The following is a 25,015-nucleotide window of genomic DNA, read 5'->3' as shown; positions in this document are numbered from 1 at the left end:
ACTTGGAGTGAAGGAAGACCCTATAAATAATAAAACAAGTTTGAGCATCAATAAGGTCATGCAATAACATTTCAAGCAATAATAATATATAGGTCATGCACTTTGAAAAAAAACCATCATCATCTGATAAGTAAGAAGAAGGATGGAGCTCTTTGATCTGCACTTTAACACCCTAACACTCCACTTGCATTCATATTAAAATATGAACATACATAATACATCATTACCTTGGTAACCACACATATGAGATTTTATATCCAACCATGAAATAAATCCATTTTTTAATCAAACCCATAAATAGTTCCATTGTAAAAAAAAATAGATTTATCACCAATGTACTAACACTAAAGAAACTACATAACTCTCAAAATTAAAACAAAATAGCTACTTCACCCATGCAAACAAAAAAAAGATCAGTGACACTCTTTCTCTTTCATTATTTCTATTCGACAAAAAAAAACCTTCAATTTGATTACTTTATCATCATAGGTTTGTGTTTTATATAGCACACCAGTGTCTAACTCAAGCTCACTTTGAAGCTTCAGGATTTAGTGTAAGGATTTGGGTTTTAGTGTGTACCATGAGGATTGCATGATGTAAGTGGAGATGGAGACCCACTATGGGTGAGTGCATGCTTATCATGGAATCTCAAAACTATGGGGGCATTCTATGCTTTTTTAGAAATCTAATCTTGACGTCTCAGTATAACGGGTGCCACATAGCATGGCACTAATCTTGAAGCCTCAACAAGTGAGATCATTAACTTCTTTTTGGCAATCTTAGTTGGAATATATGTGAGATATTAGAGTTATATATACATATGGGAGTAAAATTTTCACTCATCCATCAAATTAACCATTTTAAAAATTAAGTAAATGTCATCAATAACATATTTTAAAATACTTAGCATTTAACTATTAAATAAAACAATATTAAAATTTAATTATTAAATAAAACAATATTAGAAAATATCTAGGAAAGGAAAATTTAATTTGATTCACAAGAAAAACTTGTTCTTTTGTTTTTTTAATTGAAATTTGATTTAGTAAAATCATGAATTTCAGTTGTTTAAAGTGTATTTTCAAATATTTAAATACTTGTATAAATTTACAATTGCAATAAAAAAATATTAAAATTTTCTTTTACATCATTATATATATATATATATATATAAAATTAAAATTTACCATTCCAAAATTTCTACTGATTTTGGGCGTCTTTTGGGGTTCTTTCCTAAAGATTTTCTCATTCTGATTTAAGAAAGAGGTCAAACGACATCACGGCTCATGATCAATTTTGGAATTTCTATTAATTTTGGGGTCTTTCCTGAAGATTTTCTCATTCTGATTTAAGAAAGAGGCCAAATGACATCACGGATCATGACCATTTAGGCCAAACAAACTCATTCTGATTTAAGAAAGATGCCAAATGACATCACGGATGATTTTGGCAAAACAGATCAGGCAAAATGTATAGTAGATTCATTTCATTCTGATCTAAAAAAAGAGGCGAAATTACATCACGGGTGATCATTTTGGCAAAACAGTACAGGCCAATGAAACAGTTTCATATCATTTTGGCTTTGAGAACATTGACGTGTCACGTGTTTAATGAAAAAGTCTTGAATATCGCCGTATTTATTCATCCCCATCATTCTTTAACTGACAGATATCAATCCTTGCTTGACAAGTCAGGATCGCAAAGAATCCATCAGAATTGGAGCTTATCCTTGTACTCGACAAGCCTTTTGAAGGACCACAGCCAATCAATCAGACTAGGAGGTTTATGTTGCTTGGGTTTGTACTTCTCTCCTCTGAAACTTTAGTACTTTCTATCAATTATTGTCCTTCAGCTGTGCTATCTCTTAAATTTCTATTCTGTTACAGTTCACATGATAAGTTTATGTCAATTCTATTGATTTCTCCACAGTTATGAACGCTAACCTACGTTGGGTATAAGTCCTGAGATAGTGGATATGTAGTACTAATTTGTCATGCATGATGAAAATGGAATAGTTCCTGTTATCTGTCATTGATATAATAATTTTGATTGCAAGTGTTGGTTCACTTGTTTTGTGTGATCTTCTTTGGTCTTTGTTTGCCTGTGGTTCTCTCTTTAGCCAGCCACTGGCTTCTCCACTGTCACATAATTTTGAATTTCTGCATCCATTGCCAAGGGGCATTGGTTATATGGTGGTAGACAGAGTGTTTTTAAGCTGTTCTCCAGGGTTCCATTCTCGCTGTGGTGTTTCCTAGCTGGATGGCATGAGTTTCAAATGGAGGAGGCTGGGTGTGAATTCTGTTTCTCGAAACAAATAAAGAATACGTTCATATCAATTTCAATTCAGGAAGATATTTGTCATTGCATACGTGCTTAATAATAATCCCTTTGTGACATAACTTGCTAAGCACCTAGAAGCATTTTCAGGCGAGGCTCTAGACAGTTTTTTTGGATTAAGAAACACACAGTTTTTTCTAAGAATGGCAGTGATGATTAACAGAAAGTATCGGAATTTTCTGTTGGGTTGATGCAGGGCAATTTAGTAGGCCCAGAAGTCATCAATTTCCCTTGGCTTGCAACACTAAGAATTTTCCGACCTCACTATATTCTGATACCCACAGACACATCAATCAAATTTTAAGCATCCAGAGAATGGGAAATTTTACAACACCACTGACAATACTCTGATAACACAAATGATATAACCTGCTGCTTGGAGCGACAAATATCAGAGGACCATTCTAATTGTTAGAATGAAGTATACACCAGGGAAGATCCATTTTTAACGCAGGATTTATCAAGGGATGAAAAAGAAATTGAAAATAAATCTATCCAGCGCTCAAATGATCTTGAGTTAATTGTCTTTTAACATATACCAATTTTCTTCTGAAGGGATTATTGATATCCCAATTTATATCTTTTGCACCATCATTGCCATAGCCAGTCCCATTTGACCCTTTTCACTCTTGGTGAATTTCCACAATCTGATTCTGATCCGGTGTAGGATAAATAATCTGATCCGTTGTAGCCATTTATTTTACGAGATCTTCCTTACTTTATTGATCAAAAGACCCATCACCATACAACCTCCTCTTCTCAAATTTGTCCTCACAGCCATCTTCCACATCATCTTTTTCAGTGTGTTCTTGCCACTGTTGCAAAGATTCTGATTTCTCCCAATATTTTCAATATTTTCCTAGATTTTCAGGTGACGAACTTTTCCAATATTTTTCGAGTTTTTCAGGTCCAAGTATGGTTGCTAATATATTGCAATAATTTCTGATATTTTTGCGGATCTCTCTGGTCAGTTTATTTTCAAACCCTTTATGATATATTCACTGACATGATATTTGCAACATTGGTTCTTGCACCATTTCTTGGTGCAACAATTTCATTTGTACAAGATCCTTATCCTTTTCTTTGGTCCAAATATTGTCTAACTTTTCTCTGCATCATCTACATACAGGTCAGTAATTTCAAATAGTTTAACAATATCATCAAATTTGGAAACACCTACTTCCCATAGGCATCTCAGCTTGTTGTGCCTTTCTTTGCCTCATTAATTCAATCTCGCAATCCTCATTATCTACCTTTGTTGCTGCAATTGCAAATTCTCTCTACTACAATCTCTTCACTACCTATTTCCTTGGTACCTCTATTTCTGTTTGTAAGAACTGCGTACAATTAAGTTATTAACTCTCTTCACTATTTGCTACAACATTTCCATATTCATCTTCGTTAAGGGAATCCCCTTCCCTTGATTTTTCCATATACTAGTGGTCCTTGCCATAAATTCCTCTCTTCGGCATGACACTTAATCAAAGCTTCCTTTTTCTTCCGGCTACAACAAATCCTCCATATCTTCGGATTGTACTACAACAAATTCTCTCTATTGTATAGGCATTATGCCTATCATGACTTCACCAATCTACAATGTTTTTTGTTTGTTTTGGTTTACTTCATTCATTTTTTCTTCATCTGCAATTTTATGGGGCCTGCAAACTGTTGTATGAAATTCTTCTTGCATGCTTCTTGTCTACCATTTTGCTCTCTTCTTCCTCCCTGTTTAAGTGTGAAGCCATGACTGAAATGATTTTTGGATGCTGCTGGAGTTGATGTGATGTGATGTTAATTGTTGATGAAGTAGCAGGTGCCTATATTGCCTGGGGTGGGAGGGCACGTCTCCAAATGAACTTGAGCCGAATGCTATTGTGTTGACTGTTGATGAAGTAGCAGGTGCCTACATAGCTTGGGGTTGGAGGGCACATCTCCAAAGGAACCTAAGCCGAATGTTGCTATGCTGAATGTGAAGCAGTTGCCTACTAAAGCGGGGTGGGAGGACACATCTCCAAAGGGAACCTGCTCCGAATGTTGCTCTTGATATAAAAACTCATGGATTTTGGGTGGAGTACGGAACCAAGCCACACCAGAGACATACCTAAACTAAGAATATGTTGCAGACTTTAACAAAAGTGGCCATGGGTTCTGTAGATGTTGTGATGAGGCAGAGGAACTATGACAAAAAAAAGAGTAGATGGGCCTTAGCTATGTGTGTTTCTTTTGTGTGGTGGCAATCTGTTGAATAGTTGAGAGGAAGTGACCACGAAGCCCTCCAAAATGTGATTAACAGACTGACATATGTGGGAAAAATTTGAGCAAAAAAAGGTGAGAACTAAATGACAAACATTGGTAGTGGTATACGCAGAAAATGGAGGTAGAGAAAGGCTGCAGTAAAAATAACATAATCGTGAGGTAAGTGAGGAAATGCAGGATGAGAGGTGGTACGAAAAAAAAAACAGGATAGGAGACCGAAGATGGGTAAAGAGATAGAAGATGGAAATGCAGCTGTGTGAAGAAAAAGATAAATACTAAGAAAGAAAGTGAATGTAGAATGGTTGGAAAATAAGAAACTGTAGCAGCTAGAAAATAGGGAGGATGCTAGTAGCAAAAATTTTAGAGAAGAGAAAAAAAAATTAAATAAAGGAGCATTAAAAAAAATTAGATCAGGCCTCAAGGAGCGACTTGCTCTGATACCACAAACCTACTTGCATCATCATCTCTTCAACAATAACAACTTTCTTGTCTTCCTTTACCATCATAATACGTCCATTTTCTTGGACACATCCAAATTTTACTGGAGTGTTGACTCTTTGGTCTTGGATTTCTGACTTGACAATATTATGACATAGGGCAACACAGTAGGCCCATAACTCATCAATTTCCAACAACATACATCATGCTATCAACAATGATAATATAGCAGCGAGCAATGATTCATTTTAAAATTAACTTCACAATAAATAGATTAAAATTAGAGAAGGTATTCCTTATAACCAACAACCCCAACCCATCGAAACCTCCACACTTTCTCCTAATTTATTCCAATCAGAAATCAGCTACCTATAATTAATGGCAACAATTTTTCTAGCTTGAAATTTATTAATTTTATACTCTAGTTTTCCATTACAACATCAAGTTCTAAGTTATTTGAGTGTAGTGAGTTTCCATTGTTATCCCAATCTATGTTTACTACAGTTATACAAATAGTTATCTAATCCTATCTTAAATCTGTGCCAATGGTTATCCACAGTTTGTTAAGTGTTCCCTTGCAAATTTGTAAATGTGTGCATATGCAACTAGTTTTCACTCCTAGATCTTTCTCCCATTGTGGAACGAATTTGAGCGGTCCCATTCAAGGACATTTGCAACATTTCATATTCTTTTTTCCCATTCCAAGATTTGAAATAATCTATCTTTTCCCTTACCAATCTTAAATTATTTTTCTTTCCTATCTTAATTCCCCTTTGTGAAAATTCCAATATGGAATCCTATTGCAACAACTAGAAATTATTCTCCTAATTGTTAATTTTATTTAACAAATTATTTGCAGTTTGCTTCAGCAAACACTAAATAAATCACACTACAACCTTCACAAATAAGAACTGCGGAAAATAATTATTGTTGGAAACTGAAAAATGCTAGCACACACACATAAAATATGAGACAATTATTATTGGACAAATGTCCCCAGAAAAACCCAACTTGGGAAAATCGGTTCAGCAGTGAGGGTTTTTATTATTATGCAGTAATGAAAATTTGACTACAATCTGGATGCCTGAAACTAGCAATCCACAACAAGAAAATCTAGGCAAAATTATTGGAGGGAATTACCCTTCCTCCACAAGCAATCTTGGCACAACCTGCCTATAGAGAACTCGACTTCCTAAAGCCTCTGCGCTGCCTCTATGATATCAAGCCTTTGAATGGTCTTTGATGAAGTCGTTCTTCCTTTTGTTGTTGAGGAAATCATCTCTCCGACCCTCTGGAACCTTTGCTTGGCCACTAGAACTGAGAACGAATTTTCTCCTCAACAAATCGCAATGCCCTCTTTGAAGCAACTGCGCAGTGCTCTGCGCTCCCTTACTAGGAAAACTCGGCCCTCTTTCTGCTGTCTCTCCGGATCTGGAAAACTTCCTCCGGATCATTGTCCCTGACCCTCACTCACTGCTTCAATCTCTGGCTCTGTTCGACAACTGACTACTGCTACTCAGGAAATCGATCTAACAAGGAAATCGAACTGCTCGAGTGTCTTGTCCACCACCACATCGATCTCTTCTTATAATTGACTGTTGGAGCACCAACGACCAAGGTTAAAACTTAATCAATGGCTAGGATCATCTTTGGATTGATCCGTGTAAGTTTCTAGATGATTCTCACCTTATTTCAATTAATATTGATTAATTAACCATATTCCCTAAGTTTAGACTTAGGAAATATTTTAAAAACGGTTAATAATCTAATTGAGACACTTGTAGGTGGAATTTCCAGAAACGGTTTTTGGGCTTTGGAAATCTCACGTATTCTAGCCTCTCCACCAAATTTCGTGGATAGAACACATCCACACTCCATCTTAGCGAGGAATGCGCTCTAGTGTTGCACACCCTGCGACAACACTTTGTCTTTCTATCATCTCTTGTCACGCTGTTGGTGTCTGGTTGTTGCTGCCCACCAACCACTGCGTAACTTTGATATACGCTTCATTTGTGCTTCTACTGACACTGCCATACTGTTGCCAACACTACATCTGCACTGCAACTCCTTCTCACCTGTTGTTGCTGTAACTGCAACATCTGCAACTAAAAAACATCCAAAAAACTGAATCAACTATGTTCAATATGATGCATTTGTCTCCCGAGTCTTTGACTACTACTACCATCTGCATTGTCACTAAAGAATCTGCGCTGCTACCAAGTCTGCACTGAGCCACCTATTCTGCTGTCAACACTGCACTACCCTCCCCAACCTATGACTGCTACTAGTCTGCAGCTGTCACTCTAGTACTGACTGCATCAACTGTCATTGATCCATCCTGCTACTGAATACTGTGGGTCCCCATAGCCAGGTAATGATCCATGAAGTGGACTCCTCAAGGACCCTGCACAATCTTTGTAGTTCTCTGGGACTACAGTACCAAATCTCCCCACCTCACTCCTGGAGGTATATATAAGAACATCGCGAAGTCTTCCTCCAACTTGGAGGATAGCCTATTGATCTTTGCTGAAGTTGCCTGCTAGTCCTGCTTCTCCTTCTTGTCCTTCTTCCTGAGAGGACACTGGGTATTGTAGCCACCAAGCGCACCACATCTGAAGCATTTGACGTTTGACAGGTCCTCCTTTCTCTGCTCCCCCTGCCCCTGATTGGGACCCTTTGATGCGAGGGCCACTTTCTCCTCCTTCTTCACCACCTTTGATCTGCTACTACTGCTGCCATTGATGGAACTCTTTAACAGAGCTCGTCTCAACTCCTCCTGCTTCAAATCGGCCCACATTTTGTCCCACTCGGGTAGCCTATCTCTGCCCAATATGTTTTGGACACAAACCTGCCAATCCTCTAGGACACTATTGAGTGCCAATCACACTAGCTCCATGGGTTGAGGTGCTGCCCCAATCGTTGACAGCTGGTCTTGCACCTCCTGAATCTTGTTAAGGAAGGGATCTATGCCTTCTCCCTTCTGCATCCAGATGCATCTCAACTTCTCCTTAAGAAACATCTTCTGTTGCTCAGAAGTTCCCTAGTATAACGTGGAGAGAGCATCCCACATCTGTTTGGAAGTATCTTTGCCAGCTATATGTGAGACTATATGATCCCTCACTCCATCTAGGATCAACCGCTTCGCCCGCACCATATCCTTCTTGTATTCTTTCTGCTGATTTGCATCCTGGGGAACTGCCACTACATTATCAATGTAGGCTTTCAGGCCATATTCATGTAGAAGAAAGGACATCCTAGCCTTTCAGATGACATAGTTGGAAGCTCCATCCAACCTATCCTGATCTCTAAGCCTTGCAGTGGCCATCTCTGAAAATGTCGAAAACTCCCTCTTTCCTTCTGCTTGGTTGCTGCTTTGCTACTCGCACTCTTTTTTGGAGCGAGAAGATTTGCTCACAAATACTGCCAATCTGGGAAGAAAAATTGAACATCTGAGACTCGAAGTTCCTTGAGGAAAATTTTTCGTCCACTGTGTGTGCTTATCTCTTCCACCGCACGTTGGTTTTGCTCTAGCAAACTACTGCAAAAACCCTTTGCGTCGAACTAGAAATCTACCCAACGAAAAAATCTGAGTTGCTCCCTCTGCCTCTGGAATCACTCGATCCAGAAAATCGAATTTTCTGCCTATCTGCTTAGAAAAATCGAACTTCCTCAAGCAACTTGGACTGCCTGTCAAAGGATTGTGCTACTTTTGGGAATTTCGGCTTGCTGCTCTTACTGAACAGCAAAATTCCTTCTTTTGCCTTTGAGCTCCTCAGCTGATCAAATGCGCTCTGATACCATGTGAAAATTCCAATATAGAATCCTATTGCAGCAATTGGAAATTATTCTCTAACTTGTTAATTTTATTTCACAATTTATTTGCAGTTTTCTATGGCAAATATTGAATAAATCACACTGCAACTTTCACAAATAAAAAATGCAGAAAATAAATAGTGTTGGAAACTGAGAAATGCTAGCACACACACACAAAATATGAGACAATGATTTTTGGACAAATGTCCTTGGAAAAACCCAACTTGGGAAAACCGGTGCAACAATGAGGGATTTTATTATTATGCAACAATGAAAATATGAGTACAATCTGGATGCCTAAAATTGGCAATCCACAACAAGAAAATATGGGCAAAATTATTGAAGGGAATTACCCTTCCTCCACAAGCAATCTCGACACAACCTATCTACAGAGAACTCGACCTCCTGAAGCCTCTGTGTCAGCCTCTGCGCTGCACTGGACAATCTCTATGATATCAAGCCTCTGTGTCAGCCTCTGCGCTGCACTGCACAGTCTCTATGACGTCAAGCCTCTAACTGCCCTCTGATGAAGTCGTTATGCCTTCTTCCGCTGAGGAAATTGTCTCTCTAGCCCTCTGGAACCTCTACTCGACAATTGGAACTGAGAACGAATTTTCTCCTCAACAAATCGAACTGCCCTCTCTAAAGCAATTGCGCATTCCTCTGCACTGCCTTATTGGGAAAACTCGTCCCTCTTGCTGCTGCCTCTTTGGATCTGGAAAACTTCCTCTGGATCACTGTTCCTGCCCCTCCCTCACTCACTGCTTCGATCTCTGGCTCTCTTCGGCAACTGACTGCTGCTACTTTAAGAAATCAATCTGCCAAAGAAATCGAACTGCTCAAGTGCCTTCTCCACCACCACATCAATCTCTTCTTATAATTCACTGTTGGATACCCAACGACCAAGATTAAAACTTAATCAATGGCTAGAATCATCTTTGGATCGATCCGTGTGAGTTTCTAGATGATTCTCACCTTATTTCAATTAATACTGATTAATTAACCATATTCCCTAAGACTTAGGAAATATTTAAAAAACGGTTAATAATATAATTGAGACACTTCTAGGTGGAATTTCCAGAAACGATTTTTGGGTTTTGGAGATCTCATGTATTCTAGCCTCCCCACGAAATTTTGTGGCTAGAACACATCCGATGCTACAAAAAATAACACTCTTGTTGCATTAAATCTGACAACCAGATTAGGGGAAGATCTTATTCCCATGACTATGTCCATGAAGTTCTTCCCAAATATCTTCATCTTCACTCCTAGTTCAGTATATTGTCTTGGACTGCAAATTTTTTTTGACATCTACAAATCTTCTCTTAAGGAATTATTGACAACCCAATTTTTATCCTTTGCACCTTTTCATCTAAGGCCAATAACAAATATCAAATCCTATATTATTTTCATTCAGCCTATTTATTCATAGATTGTTAAGTGTGCTCTCACAACTTATTTACTACATGTAGCTTATTTTCACTGGCTAAATGTGCTCCTGCATCATGCGCTATGGTCTAGTAGGAAGTTGGAGCTCTCACAACAATGATGAATTAACTTGAAAACCTACCAAGCTTGCTTCTCGTGCTAAGACAGCCTTGTTATATGTGGATAATGCTGAGAGAAAGTCCTTAGTTACTTTTACATGATAGACATCACTAAGTCATGGCTTGTAGCAAAGGCAACTTAAGTTTAAAATAGATCTGGTATGAAGTGCTTTAAAAAGGGGAAGGGGTAGGTTTAATCTTTCTATCCACCCATAAAGAATTATTTTTCCCCATCAAGGTTGTCATTGTTGAGAGAATTTTTTTCTATGGCTGTACTTGAAATGGTGTTTAGATTTTAACTGACACAATCGAAATTACACTTTGACCAATTCTATGCATAATTGTGAAACCCAAGACCAATGGTTTAAGTTTTCCTTTACAACATTAGACTGAACAGTGAATAGTACTATATTGCTGTTGAAGCTTGAAAGGAGGCAGTACTTCACAGCTTTGGAAATAATATAATAAAACTTTTGTAGAAATTGGGACCCCAATGGTATGACAAATTATGTGAACAGCTATAAATTTTGGAAAGAAAAGGGATAAATAGTGCAATGGTATAACAGATTAAGCGAGCAACTATCAAATTTGGAAAGCAAAAGGGGAAATAGTAATTGGATTCAGATTTGATACAATTTTTATTTGGTGAGAAAGCTGCTCATAACATGGTCAGAATATTTTAAAAATGTGGAATCACGTCAGAATAAAGAATTTATTTGGAGCCTGTACATGTGGGATTAGACAGACCTAACATTTGGGGAACTACAAAGCATCATCATTGTGTATTACTATAATCTGTGAAATTTGTTTGTGGAATTTGGAAGAAAGTTGTGATGAGAAGTCTTTATGCCCCATTAAAGAGTGCAAAAGGAGAAAATGGGACAAAGGAATATGCATTTTGGTGGCAGCTGAAAAGTTAGGACCATAGGATGCATTGACAATGAGCCCTGGGGATTTTCCCAAAGACTAATGCTTACAAACAGATTGCCTTAAGCACCTGAAATTAATTATAAAGATCAAATCATGAAACAATGTACCTTCAATAATGCAATTAATGAGAAAAAGTATATGACTAGCATGAGTGCCCGTAGTTTACACCCACAGCAAGATCCTTATATTTGGCAAATAGGAGGTTTCACGGAGTTACTGGATGGAGAATTACCCTGCAAAATGACAAAGAACAGTTTGTGGCAGGTAGTAAAGATGGTAATGGGAAGTGATTCATGACCTTAGAGCAGTAATTCACTACTCGCTTCCCATCCTTGTCCATCTAAATGATGCCATTTTCCATGGGGTTGGGTCGCTTGATATCTCTATTGCCTATACTGCAATGGCACAATCAGGTCATTGCCAGGCACAACTTATGATGTGATAGGGTTTCGAGTGTTAGTTTTCTGTCTGGTGTAGCTTGAACTATGTTCTAGCTATGGTGCCTTTCTCTTCCAACAGAGTACACAACATCCGTAGTATTTTCTCCTTTTAGCAATTCTTTGTAGTATTTAAGAGGGTGTAGGGGCATTTGTGGAGGAGAGATAGATAGAGGGTGCATGCATGTGCTATCTTTGGTCCAGCTACAATTTAGATGCTTTTCTATGTTTAGTAGTTTAATTCTATTTCTATGTTATTATTTAGTTAGTAGTTACGTGCATATTTAGTTAGAAGGCACAATTCATAGAGTAGGTGCTCATGCATGTGGATTTTTACTCTTAGTTAGGGTGTAGATCTCTAGGAGGATGGATGTTTGCATGGCTCATTTCATCCTTAATAGATGCACACTTCACTTGGATCATCTATTTATGCACTGAAGGCACATTATGGTTAAAGGATGATACTTCATTCTATTGAAGTGTTAGGTACAAATGCTAATGGAGGAGTATGATCTTTGGGATTTCATGGAGACCAAGGTTGTAGAGCTCATTGATCTTGTGCCAGCAATTGTATGACTACATTTAGTTCTATATATGAAGATAGATTGGAAGGTCCCTCCAACTTCATTCTATGGAAGTGTCAAGTATAGAAGTTATTGGAGGAGTATGATCTTTGGGATTTCACGGAAACAAAGGTTGTAGAGCTCATTGATCTTGTGCAATGGATAGGATATAAAAAGATGGTCAAGACAAAGCAAGTCACCCTCACCTCCGTGAAGGATCACTTGATCCTTCACATCACCATGAAGACCATGGGTAAGGAAATGTTTGATGCATTAGTCACTCCATATCAGAGTGAGAAGATCAATTAAAAGATTCTTCTAAGGAATAAGCTTAGAGCTGTATGGATGAGCAGGACGAATACCATATCCAATTATTTAGTGAAGATTATTGCATTCCATGATCAACTTGTAGTAGTTGAAGAAGAGGTCAAGAGTGAAGAGTATATACCTAAGATGCATGAAACCATACCCTGGGGGGCATACCACATATTAAAATATGGAAACATGTTTGGTATGGCCTTGAAATGCACGCAGTATGAGCTAAAGCACATTCCATATTTTGAAAACGAATTTATTATGGCCTGAAATGTGTTTCAAGGCCATTCCACAGGTTCATATAGCACATTTCTAAAACAGTTTTTGGCATTTTTTATTGGTATCTAACAGAAGTGTTGGTAATTATGTTGAAGAAAGTGTAACTAGGTTCGGTCTTCATAAATGTAATTTTGATCTTTGTACTTGTAAAAGAAAAGAAATATTATTTTTGTAAAATTATAAAATGAGTTTCTTGCTCATTACATAGGTCCAGCACATGTTGAAGTGCTATAGGAAAGTCAAAGAGTCAAAGAGCTCTTCTTGAGCATATATGTAATGTATATGAGTCAACCTAGAGTCTAGATCAGCCCTCCAAGACAAGCACAATCCTCTTGAAGAAGGCAGCAAGCTAAATGATGTAAAACACAGTCATGTCAGCCTGCAAATGAATATAAATGTCAAGTCGGCTCAAAAAGGAGACACATCAGTTCATTGACACGTCGGCTAATTATGGAGGACTAACCACTATATATACCCAGTTAGGGTCAGTGCAAAAGTGCAGAAAAAACTTGGATTCTCTGTAATTTTTGGATGGTACAACAAGGACAGAATCTTGGATTACTCTGTGACTTCAGATGGTATAGCAAGGACAGAATCTCAGATTACTCTGTGACTTCGGATGGTACAGTGAGGTGTAGTCTCGGTGATAATTACAGTGAAGTCCTCGCATATATCTCTGCAGTCTCGGCCTAGTTACAGGGTCACAGTAATACAGTCTCGGCATAGTTATGACAAATCTCAGTGCAAGGAAAACATGGTTACAGTCTCGGTTAAGATCACAGTAATAGTCTCAACATTCATGTTAGAGGAAGGATCTCGGTGAAGCATATATCATAGACACAGTCATGTCCTCGGCATCACTGTAATCATGATATCAGTCATGATCCTAATGAATATGAAGACTTCGGTACAACTGTCATACATATATATCTCTAAATGGAGATCTCATTGGTGTGATAAAGTTCTCGGTGAAGGTGAAGCATTGGTGCAGCAAGATCTCAATGAAGGAACAGTGCAGCAGTGATGAAGATCTTGATGATAGAGCAATCATGGTGCAGCAGGAACGAATATCGCAGTGATGCAGTAGTGATGGCCTCAATGGTGTAGCAATGATGATGATCTCAGCAGTGACAAAGAAGAGGATTGGTGTCTTGGTCTTGGAGTGGCATAATAGGTCAAGAGTTGTGGTCTTGGTCTTGGAGTGGCATAATAGGTCAAGAGTTGTGGTCTTGGTCTTGGAGTGGCATAATAGGTCAAGAGTCGTGGTCTTGGTATTGGTCAATTGGAATCTCTATAAGAAGAATTTTGTGTGGGTTTTCCTCTCCAAGAGGGAGAGGTTTTGGCCTTAGCAGAAAGCCAACATTGTGTGTTCTTGTCTCTTTGTTTTGGTAGCTATTTGATGAACTAAGAAGACACACTCTAATAATAATAACAAGTAAAGATTGTGCTAAGAAGTAAAGTTGAATACCTCACAAATAGTTATCATGCAAGAAGAATCTCATTAACTCTAAATACCCTCGATTCTTCAACAAATTATTGGTAATTTTAATTCTTAAAATAAAAGTTTTCATTCTCCTTTATCTTTCCTTTTCTATCCCTTGCTTAAATTTTTAACGTTATTATTAATTATTTCAATATGTTTGAGAGTGATTCCAATCTCATTGGATTTGATATGGAGAAAGTAGGACTTCATATCCTATTAAAAATTCAAGAGAATTAACAATTTTTAGGATTGGGAATAGTGCAGCATTTCCATTGGATCCTATAATGTATGAGGGTATGGGATTTGATTGATTGGTATTTTTATCAATAGCACCAAGCCCTCCATGTACCCTAATCTTTGGCAGTGTTGATTGCTGAACTCCTCTATCATGGCCTTATAAAAAATGTATCCTTCACATCGCTACGAAGACCACTTGTAAGGAAATGTTTGATGCATTAGTCACTTTATAGCAAAGTGAGAACATTAACAAGAAGATGCTTCTTAGGAATAAGCTTAGAGCCATACAAATGAGCAAGATAGATACTATAGTCAATTACTTAGTCACAATTATAACACTGCATGATGAACTTGTAGTAGTTGAAGAAGACATCAAGGTTGAAGTAAGCTTCTTAGGAATAACTTTAGAGCCATACAAATGAGAAATATAGGTATTGTAGCCAATTACTTAATAACAATTATTGCAGTCCATGTTAAGCTTGCGCTAGTTGAAGAAGACATGAAGGTTGAAGAGTAAATATCTAGGTTGTAGGAAACATGTCGTGGGGGGTTGTACCACATACAAAAATGCAATTGGTACGCCCTGAAAACATGTTTCACATTTTGGAAATGGATTTTATATGGCCTAGAATGTGTTTCAGGGTTGTTCCATGGGTTTGTATTGTTATTTTTTGGAGTAGCAATGGATAGGTGTTTTAGTCTGTATGGTGTCTAAGAGGCTAAGGAACATGAGATCTCCAAAACCCTGAAAAGGTTTTGTGAGAAAAGCCTTAAAAACACCTCAATTAGATTAATTGACCAATAACTAAATATTTCCTAAGTCTAACTTAGGAAAACTTGTTAATTAAATCAAATTAATTGAGGGAAATCAATTTTTCTCTAGAGACTTCGGTAAAAGTGAGTTGATGAAGTCAAGATGATCTTAGCCATCGATTGGGATGTGATCATGGCCATTGGTTGCCCAACAGAAGATTATAAGAGTAGGGTCGATGGAGTTGGAGAAGGTATCGAAGAGAGTTGAGCAGTTCAACTACCCAGTTTCAATGATTCAACAAAGGCACATTTGAAGCTAGGAAGATACAAGCAACGAGGTATTTAGTAGTGAGAATTTCCGGAGAAATTTTTAGGAGGTTTCCAGTGTTCCGATTCAGGAAAGGAGGTCGTATTCAAAGAGTGCGTATTAACTTTTGTAGCATAAGATGTGTTCTAGCCTTGACATTTTGTGGAGAGGCTAGAATATATGAGATCTCCAAAACCTAGAAATCGTTTATGGAAATTCTGCCTAGAAATGAATTAATTAGGTTATTAGTCAGTTTTTAAATATTTCCTAAGTCTAAACTTAGGGAATATGACTAATTAATCAAAATTAATTAAGTCAAGGTGTGATTGTTCTAGGCACTCACACGGATTAACTTGAAGTTAATCCTAGTCATCAATTAAGATTTAATCTTGGCCGTTGGAGTCCCAACAGAGGATTATAAGAAGAAGTTGATGGGCACTTGGAGAATACACTTGAGAAGTTCGATTTCATGAGCAGATCGATTTCCAGAGAAGTAGCAGTCAGTTGCCGGAGGGAGAGCCAGTGAGATCGAATCAGTGAGTGAGGGGCAGGGATAGTGATCCAGAGGAAAGATCTTCTAGATTGAGAGAGACAACAACAAGTGAGTCGAATTATCCCAAAGAGGTAGGGATGAGGGACTGTGTAGTGCTTCAGTCCGGAAGATCAATTTGGAGAGAAGGAAATTCGTTCTCAGTTCCAGAGGTCGGAAAGGAGTCCCGGAGGGCCAGAGATGATTTTCTCAGCATCCAGAGGTAGAACGACTTCATCTGAGTCCAGTCCTAAGCAAGCCGTCCAGCCAACTATGCAAAGCAGTGCAGAGGCTAACACAGTGCTCCAAGAGGCCGAGTTTTTGATAGGGAAAGTCCATCCAGAGATTGCATGTGGGAGAAGGGTAATTCCCTATGTTTCCAAGAAACGTGGGTTCGGGGACGAGGACGGGGACGACATTTTTTGAAACAGGGTACATGGGTTCGTCGGGTAATATAATTATATTAAATTTTAATAATTAAATTTTATAAATTATAAATTTATAAATTATAAATTTATATATTATAATTGTTAAGTTATGGTATGTTCTATGCTTATAACAGTTTACTTCTTTTTCTTATTATATTCCACCGAATAGCAATCACATGTACATAAAGTAAAGTGCAGATAGAACATTAAACGATCGACAGAAAACAAGCCAAGACAAGAGACACAGGATGTGGCGGCTAGCCAGGGACAAACCCCACAATGTGTGGGGAAACCCTTTGATCAAATCTTCTTTTATCTTCAATAATTTAGTAGAGAGAAATAGTACAATAAATCTGATTCATATCAGCAGTAGCAAACCCTATATCAGTAGCATCAGCATTAGCAGCTTCATTATCAAACTAGGGCAGACCATATCTCACAAACCGACAGTCGGATTGACTTCATTCCACCACCAAAAGTTTCGGCTTCCAGAGGAGGTTCAGATGAACCTACAGCGCAGTTCAGATGAGGAGATCTTCTAGGCAACGCAAGTCAATCTTTACTTCTGCAGTTGCAGCTTCAGTTTCAGCAGTTTCCGGCTTCAAACTAGGGCAGTCGATATCTTGCAAACCGTTCGTCGGATTGACTTCATTCCACCACCAAAAGTTGCGGCTTTCAAAGGAGGTTCAGATGAACCTACAGCGCAGTTCCAAAGAGGAGATCTTCTAGGCCACGCAAGTCAATCTTTACTTCTGCAGTTGCAGCTTCAAATTCAACAACTTTCGACTTCACATGTGTGAGAGAGAGAGACCCATTTCAGCGCAGTAGAGAAGAGACTCATATCTGCGCAGTAGAGAGAGAGAGATGTGATGAGATGAGTGAGTCCAAATGAGGAAAAGTCCTCTTATATTTATACACAACGTTGGTGGGTGAATAGATGCGACTGTTGGGCTTCTGAGCCTACATGAGTTGTAGGTCGGCTTGATAATAATTCCATAATCAAAATAAATTCATATCTCCATGAATACTTATCGGAATTGGATGATCTTTATATCAATCCTACACTTCTCGACGAGAGGAATCTAATAAAAATATTATTAGCCATGAATAAGATGACCCACATGAAGTTTTGCCCTGGTTGCCAATTTTAACACTCCCTCTCAACAATGGAGAACTTCATCTGCAATCTGTCTATCTGTTGTTACTATTCATCCATCAAATGCACTGCCTTGTACAGCCTGACCCTTGCCCTGCTCTGCTCTATTTTGCCTGTTCTGCTTTGTCTTGTTCTGTCCTGCACTGATCTGTACTGTTTTGTTCTGTTTTGCTCTGCTCTTGCATTGTTCTGTTCTACTCTGCTTTTGTCCGAATTATGAAGAAGAAGAAATGATCGAGGATGTATCGTACTGACTCAAAGTCAGTCTCAGAGTATGTACCACTGGTCCCAGACCAGTCTCAACCAACCCAAAGTCAGCGTCATAGTGAGTACAACTCCAATGGTCCCAGACCAATATCATCCTCCACTGACTCAAAGTCAGTCTCAGAGTATGTACCACTGATCCCAGACCAGTCTCAACTGACCCGAAGTCAGCGTCATAGTATGGTACAACTCCTACCACTGGTCCCAGACCAGTATCATTGATCCCAGATCAATGGAGGTCATCCTAGCGTAGGGAGTATGGTAGTTACAACGATGCGTCCATCGGTACTACTATGGTCCCTAACTTCATTTCCCTGCTCATTGATCAGATGAGAGGTACTTCCCATGAGTCCCAAACTGCATGGGTAGGATGCCTCGACAGGAGAACTAATCAATCCTGTCCTCACAGGAGAACACATCAATCCTGCTACAATTGCCATGGAGAACACATCAATCCTGCTACAATTGCCATGGAGAACACATCAATCCAGGCCTCACAGGAGAACACATCAATCCTGCTACAATTGCCATGGAGAACACATCAATCCAGGCTGCCATGGAGAACACATCAATCCAGGCCTCACAGGAGAACTAATCATCCTGCTACACAGGAGAGCGAATCATCCTGTTCCACAAGAGAGCGAATCATCTTGTCCCACAAGAGAGCGAATCATCTTGTTCCAGTGTGCACCACCAGGGGAGGGTGAGTCACCCTGTGGTCATATGTTGCTCCAGTAGGAACCGCAAGCCCTCAGAGCTCCCAGAGCTCAATGTATGCAACATGCAGGACCCTTGTACAAAGGTTTCTTGACGACTCCAAGTCGTTTGGGAAAATCACAGATTAGATCTTTCCTCGGGGCTTTGACAAGGTGTATCAACCTGTACATCATCTTAATGCGATGGAGCCTCCTTGCTCATCAACTTACCATATCCCAGATGATGTCTATCTGCTGGAGCAATCGACGAATACGAGATTCCTCAATAATCGAATCCCACCTCTGGTTGTTATAGAGAATCACAGTGGTATCCAATGTAAATCCAAACAGCTCACTGAAGAGCTTTCGCAACCAGACTGCCTCACACGAGGTTATGCTAGCAACAATATATCCTGCTTCGGCGGTGCTCAAAGCCACCGACTTCTGCTTCCTGCTCATCCAGGATATCGAAGCAGATCCCAAGGTGAAACAGCACCTGGAAGTGCTCTTACAGTCCACCACACTGCCTGCCCAATCAACATCAGTATATCCAAGTAGTCTCACATCTCCGGCAGTGTATCTTAATCCATGAGAGATTGTGTCCTGAAGACATCTCAGAAGATTCCTGGCATCAATTTATGTGAGGCTCAACCAAATATGAGCTCACAATGCTAACTGCAAAAAAATATGTTTGGACGGAGGTTCACCAAGAACATCAATGCGAATGAGTTTATGAAACTCAGAGGCATTTCCCAAATCTGGTCCGACATCACTACCATATAACTTCTAAAAGTTAAGATCCTCGAGGTAGTCACAGGCTTGCAGTCCATCATACCAAATCTTTCCAATATCTTTACCACATATTTCCCTTGAGATAGGAAAATTTCCCTTGGCTTCTGCCATACTTCAAGTCCTTGGTCCTTCATTTCAAATTCAGAAGCTAGCTCCCTCTTACATTTGTGAATGAGAGGGTCTGCACCTGTTAGAAAGAGGTTATACAACACCAGTATGAGAGGCTTGTCATCTTCAACCTTAAAGTAAAGGTTAGGATCGGCTTCACTCCTAGTGAATCCCAGCTTCATCAAGTAGCTATCGATCCTCTCATACCATGCTCGGGGTGCTTGCTTTAGCCCATAGAGAGCCTTCTTCAACCTGCATACATGAGATTTTCAATCATAAATCTCAACTCCTTCAAGTTGCTCCACATAGACCTCTTCCTTGATCGAGCCATGCAAGAACGCAGTCTTGACATCCATCTGATGTAGGTTCCATCCTTGTGAAGCGGCAAGGGCTATGATCGAGCGGATGGTCGTATATCTGGCAACAAGTGCAAATATCTCATCATAGTCTATACCTTCCTTTTGGGAGAAACCTCGAGCAACAAAACGAGCCTTATACTTTTCCGTGCTTCCATCTGCTGCATGCTTTATCTTGTAAAGTCATTTGGAAGTAACAACAGTCTTGTCCTGGGGTCTGGGAACTACTTCCCAAACATCATTCTTTATGATAGACTCATATTCTTCGGTCATAGCATCCTTCCATACTTGATGCTTGACGACATCTGAGAATGACGAAGGCTCATTTTGTATGATCGTGCTCATGATGGTTAGGTATCCTTGATACCTATTAGGTTTCTTACTTTCACGAAAGGTTCCTCGGGGTGCAGCATGTCCTTCAGCATCATCAAGTAACCCCTTAAGCCATGAAGGCCTCTTCCTAGAAGAGGAAGGCTCATATGGAGGAGGATCAATCGGATCCATGGGTTCTTCTACATCAGGCATTGATTCATCATCCTTTTCTTTCGGTTCCCTGGTGTCGGCTTCTTGAGAGCTCCTCAAAGTCGGAAGATTGATCACCTTGCTGAGAGCCATATCTTCGTCAAAGGTGACATCATGACTAATTATGACTTCCCTTTGACCGGCTACATAGATTCTATAGCCTTTAGTATTTTCACCATAGCCCACGAAAATTCCCTTCTTTCCAGATGCTCCCAATTTATTTCTTTTCTCTTTCGGCACATGAAAGTATACAGGGCTTCCAAAAATTTTAAAATGAGAAACATCAGGTTTCTTACCGGTGAATTTTTCTTCAGGAGTCTTGGAACCCAATGCTTGATGAGGGCATCGATTTTGTACATATACGGCAGTGTTTGCAGCTTCAGCCCATAGAAACTTCGGAAGTCTTTGATCATGTAGCATGGCCCGGACAGCTTCCATCATCATGCGGTTCTTCCTTCCCACCACACCATTCTGCTCAGGAGTATGTGGTGTAGTAGTCTCCCTCTTAATGCCAACCTCAGGTATGCCTGAGTGAACCAATTGTAATATATCGGAGGTCTTGCTTTGGCTTGAGGGGAATGGTCCCCTTTTGAGCTTTCCTTCGGCACATCCTGGACATACACCTTCTTTCTCTACTCAAAATTCGGGCATCCCTGTCACCATTTGTCTTACACCGAGTATAGCTTTATAATGAAGGGGGGCAAACTTCTAATGCCAAAGTTCGAACTGAAGAGATGTGTCATAAGACATGACACCTAGCAGACTTCCATCAACCTGATATAATGAATCAACACTAAACCCAAGAGTAAAGGCATCTTTAACATTATTTTTCCATATACATACCTTGCCATTGCTGAAGGTTACCTTGTAGCCTTTGTCTTCCATTGCCGAGATGGACGCTAGGTTCTTTTTGAGGTCATGTGCATTTAATACATCCTGGACTTTCTAGCCTTCTTGAATGGTTGTCCTCTTCCTCAATCCCCAGCTCTCCTCTTACCTTTGTTGTTGAATTTGTCATTCCTTTGATTTGCCATCAGAGGGATTTTGATCATCATCCCGGTGTGAGTCCTTTCTATCAGGGCATTCCCTTGCATAGTGACCTGCTTTATTGCAAATGAAACATCGTCCTTTTCTTCCACCCTTAAATCCAGCCTTTCTTTTCGATTTAGACCCAGAATTATTTCTTTTCTTAGCATGAGAAGAAAAAGCAGCAGGAGGACCTTTAGGCAAGGGCATTTCCTGCTCTTCTACCCTTGTTTGTTCTTGAATGCATCTAGCCATTAATTCCTCGAAACTAGGAATTACGTTATTGTTCATAAGAGTAGTCCTGAACACATATCATTCAGATGGTAATCCTCCGAGAGTTGTGAGTGCCATTTCTCTGTCAGTAATGGTTTCCCCAATAGATAGGAGATCGTTCTTGATCTCGGTGATTCTTAAGAAGTATGCTTGCATACTTTCATCTTCACCCTTCTTGATTTCCCTCAACTTATTTCTAAGAAACAAAACTTGATTTGCATCATTAACTTTAAATAAACTCACCAGTTTGTCGTAGATTTCCTTGGAGGTGTCTAGATCAGAGATGTAGGCCACCAAGCGCTTGTCGATAGAGTCCCGGATGATCTTCTTTGTTTTGACTTCTCCATTTTTCCATTTGTTCCAGGCAACAACAGATGCATTTGATGAAGGCTCAACAATATTGCCTCTTACATGGTCCAGCACTCCTTGATCTTCAAGGGTTAGATCGATAGACATCTTCCATCCGTGATAGTCAGCTTTCTCATGGAGCTTGTCTTCGGCAGGAAAGAGTGTTGAGGACCCCATAGTTCTTTTAGGATAGCCTTGCCAATCTTCTCTTCAATGATTGCTCTTGCTCTTGCTCGGGCTTTGTCTTCACCTCAGCTCTGATACCATGTTAAGTTATGGTATGTTCTATGCTTATAACAATTTACTTCTTTTTCTTATTATATTGCACCGAATATCAATCACATGTACATAAAATAAAGTGCAGATAGAACATTAAACGATCGACAGAAAACAAGCCAAGACAAGAGACACAAGATGTGGCGGCTAGCCAGGGACAAACCCCACAATGTGTGGGGAAACCCTTTGATCAAATCTTCTTTTATCTTCAATAATTCAGCAGAGAGAAATAGTACAATAAATCTAATTCATATCAGCAGTAGCAAACCCTAGATCAGTAGCATCAGCATTAGCGGCTTCATTATCAAACTAGGGCAGACCATATCTCACAAACCGATAGTTGGATTGACTTCATTCCACCACCAAAAGTTTCAGCTTCCAGAGGAGGTTCAGATGAACCTACAGCGCAGTTCAGATGAGGAGATCTTCTAGGCCACGCAAGTCAATCTTTACTTCTGCAGTTGCAGCTTCAGTTTCAGCAGTTTCCGGCTTCAAACTAGGGCAGTCGATATCTTGCAAACCGTTCGTCGGATTGACTTCATTCCACCACCAAAAGTTGCGGCTTTCAAAGGAGGTTCAGGTGAACCTACAACGCAGTTCCAAAGAGGAGATCTTCTAGGCCACGCAAGTCAATCTTTACTTCTGCAGTTGCAGCTTCAAATTCAACAGCTTCCGGCTTCACATGTGTGAGAGAGAGAGACCCATTTCAGCGCAGTAGAGAAGAGACTCATATCTGCGCAGTAGAGAAGAGACTCATATCTGCGCAGTAGAGAGAGAGAGATGTGATGAGATGAGTGAGTCCAAATGAGGAGAAGTCCTCTTATATTTATACACAACGTTGGTGGGTGAATAGATGCGACTGTTGGGTTTCTGAGCCTACATGAGTTGTAGGTCGGCTTGATAATAATTCCATAATCAAAATAAATTCATATCTCCATGAATACTTATCGGAATTGGATGATCTTTATATCAATCCTACACCTCTCGACGAGAGGAATCTAATAAAAATATTATTAGCCATGAATAAGATGACCCACGTGAGCCAATTTTAACAATAATTAATAATATATATGAAATTTGAATTTGTATATTTTTCAACTTTAAACAAGAAAACTTTAATCATTTAAACATGCACTTCATTGAACGTTCAACATTCACATTGAAATTTCAAAATTTATTACCAAAAAATTGTTCAGTGTTTACATATTAATAAGAACATGAATCATGATATATGTCCATTGTCATACTACATTCAAAATTTGCCTTGAAGCATCTCCAAACATGAACTAGGAAATTTTAAAATACTAAAATAAAAATAGCTAAATCCTAATGAACAATGGCTTCCTCAAGCTATTTCATCAACATCCATGTCACCAACATCACTTAGATCTTCAGCTAGCATGCTGTCCAGGTAGGAATCACTCTCATCTTGAGGCTCTTGCTCATCCATAGCAATTGGAGGTAGCTCAATAAGGCCATCTATTTGTATCTCCTCTTCCACACACATAGCATCATCTATGTGTTGGTCTCATCTCTTGAAAGGACCCTCCTTGTACCCTGGGGTTTTTCAAGATATGAGATGAAGTGTGCTATGAATGTACACTAAGTTCTCTGCCTTCTTTGAGCCCAGCCTATTTCTCTTTACTGAATGAATAAAGGCATAAGTACTCCAATTCCTCTCACAAGATGAAGAACTAGCTACCTGAAATATTAGGGGAAGCCCATTAAATTCATTAAAAATTTAAAAATAGAAACTAAAACTAAAATGAAAATTTAAAAATTAAAAATTAAAATTAATTTGCTATATTTAATTGAGAATATTTCAAATTTTGAATAAGATGAGGAACTTCAAACAAGCAATCTATCCAAGTAACCGTATGGCAAATTGCTGCAACTCAAGAACATCAACACCATGAAGCCACCACCAATCAATTGGATCCTTCTTCTTGCGTGTATCTGCCAAAGATGCATGTGAACCAAAGACACCTCGGCCACGTGAAATGGGTAAATAGATGCACGTGAACCAAAGACACCTCGACCATGTGAAATGGGTAAATCAGAACAACTCAATCAAAAACAAAAATGAAATTCAATGGCTGTGGGCTAGTAAAAATTTTAGGTTGTAACTTTTAAGTTTTTGACATTTGTTAATAATAAATATCATATTATTCATTTTTAATTTTAATTTTTTAAATTTCAATAAAATTTTTTTACTTGAAAATTAAATTTTTAATATAATTTTTTTCTGAAGAACCCGAAGAACCCAAACCGAAAAACCCAAAGAACCCAAAATGAAGAACCCAAGAACCCAAAGAACCCGTTAACAGAAAAGAACCCAATTTTTTTTTGGAGAACCCGGTTCTTCATAGGAGAACCCGGTTCTTATGGGTTTTTCTGAGAAGAACCTGTAACTGAATCCGGTACTTAGGTACGGGAACTCGGGACGGGTTTGAGAACCCCACCCCCGGGTTCGGGAACTCGTGCAACATAGGTAATTCCCTTTAGTATTTTACTCAGATTTTCTTACTATTTGGATTGCCAGTTGGG

The 25,015-nt window shown here is 39.1% G+C and overlaps 1 pseudogene across 1 annotated transcript in view; it reads left to right on the top strand.

The window, feature by feature from the left end:
- The first annotated feature begins 1,605 nt into the window (after positions 1-1,605).
- The window catches only part of LOC149200430 (uncharacterized), a 98,968-nt pseudogene continuing 75,558 nt past the window's right edge, over positions 1,606-25,015 (top strand). The window contains exon 1 of the transcript XR_016253843.1: positions 1,606-1,796. The product of XR_016253843.1 is annotated as an uncharacterized LOC149200430 (transcript). The remainder of the gene's footprint in view (positions 1,797-25,015) is intronic.

Source organism: Pinus tabuliformis, chromosome 2_1 (genome assembly GCF_031772625.1).
Source record: "Pinus tabuliformis cultivar Carrire ecotype Pingquan chromosome 2_1, CPIR1, whole genome shotgun sequence".
Classification (NCBI taxonomy): domain Eukaryota; kingdom Viridiplantae; phylum Streptophyta; class Pinopsida; order Pinales; family Pinaceae; genus Pinus; species Pinus tabuliformis.
Note: the sequence above shows the minus strand (reverse complement) of the source record. Positions and strands in the feature narration are given on the sequence as shown.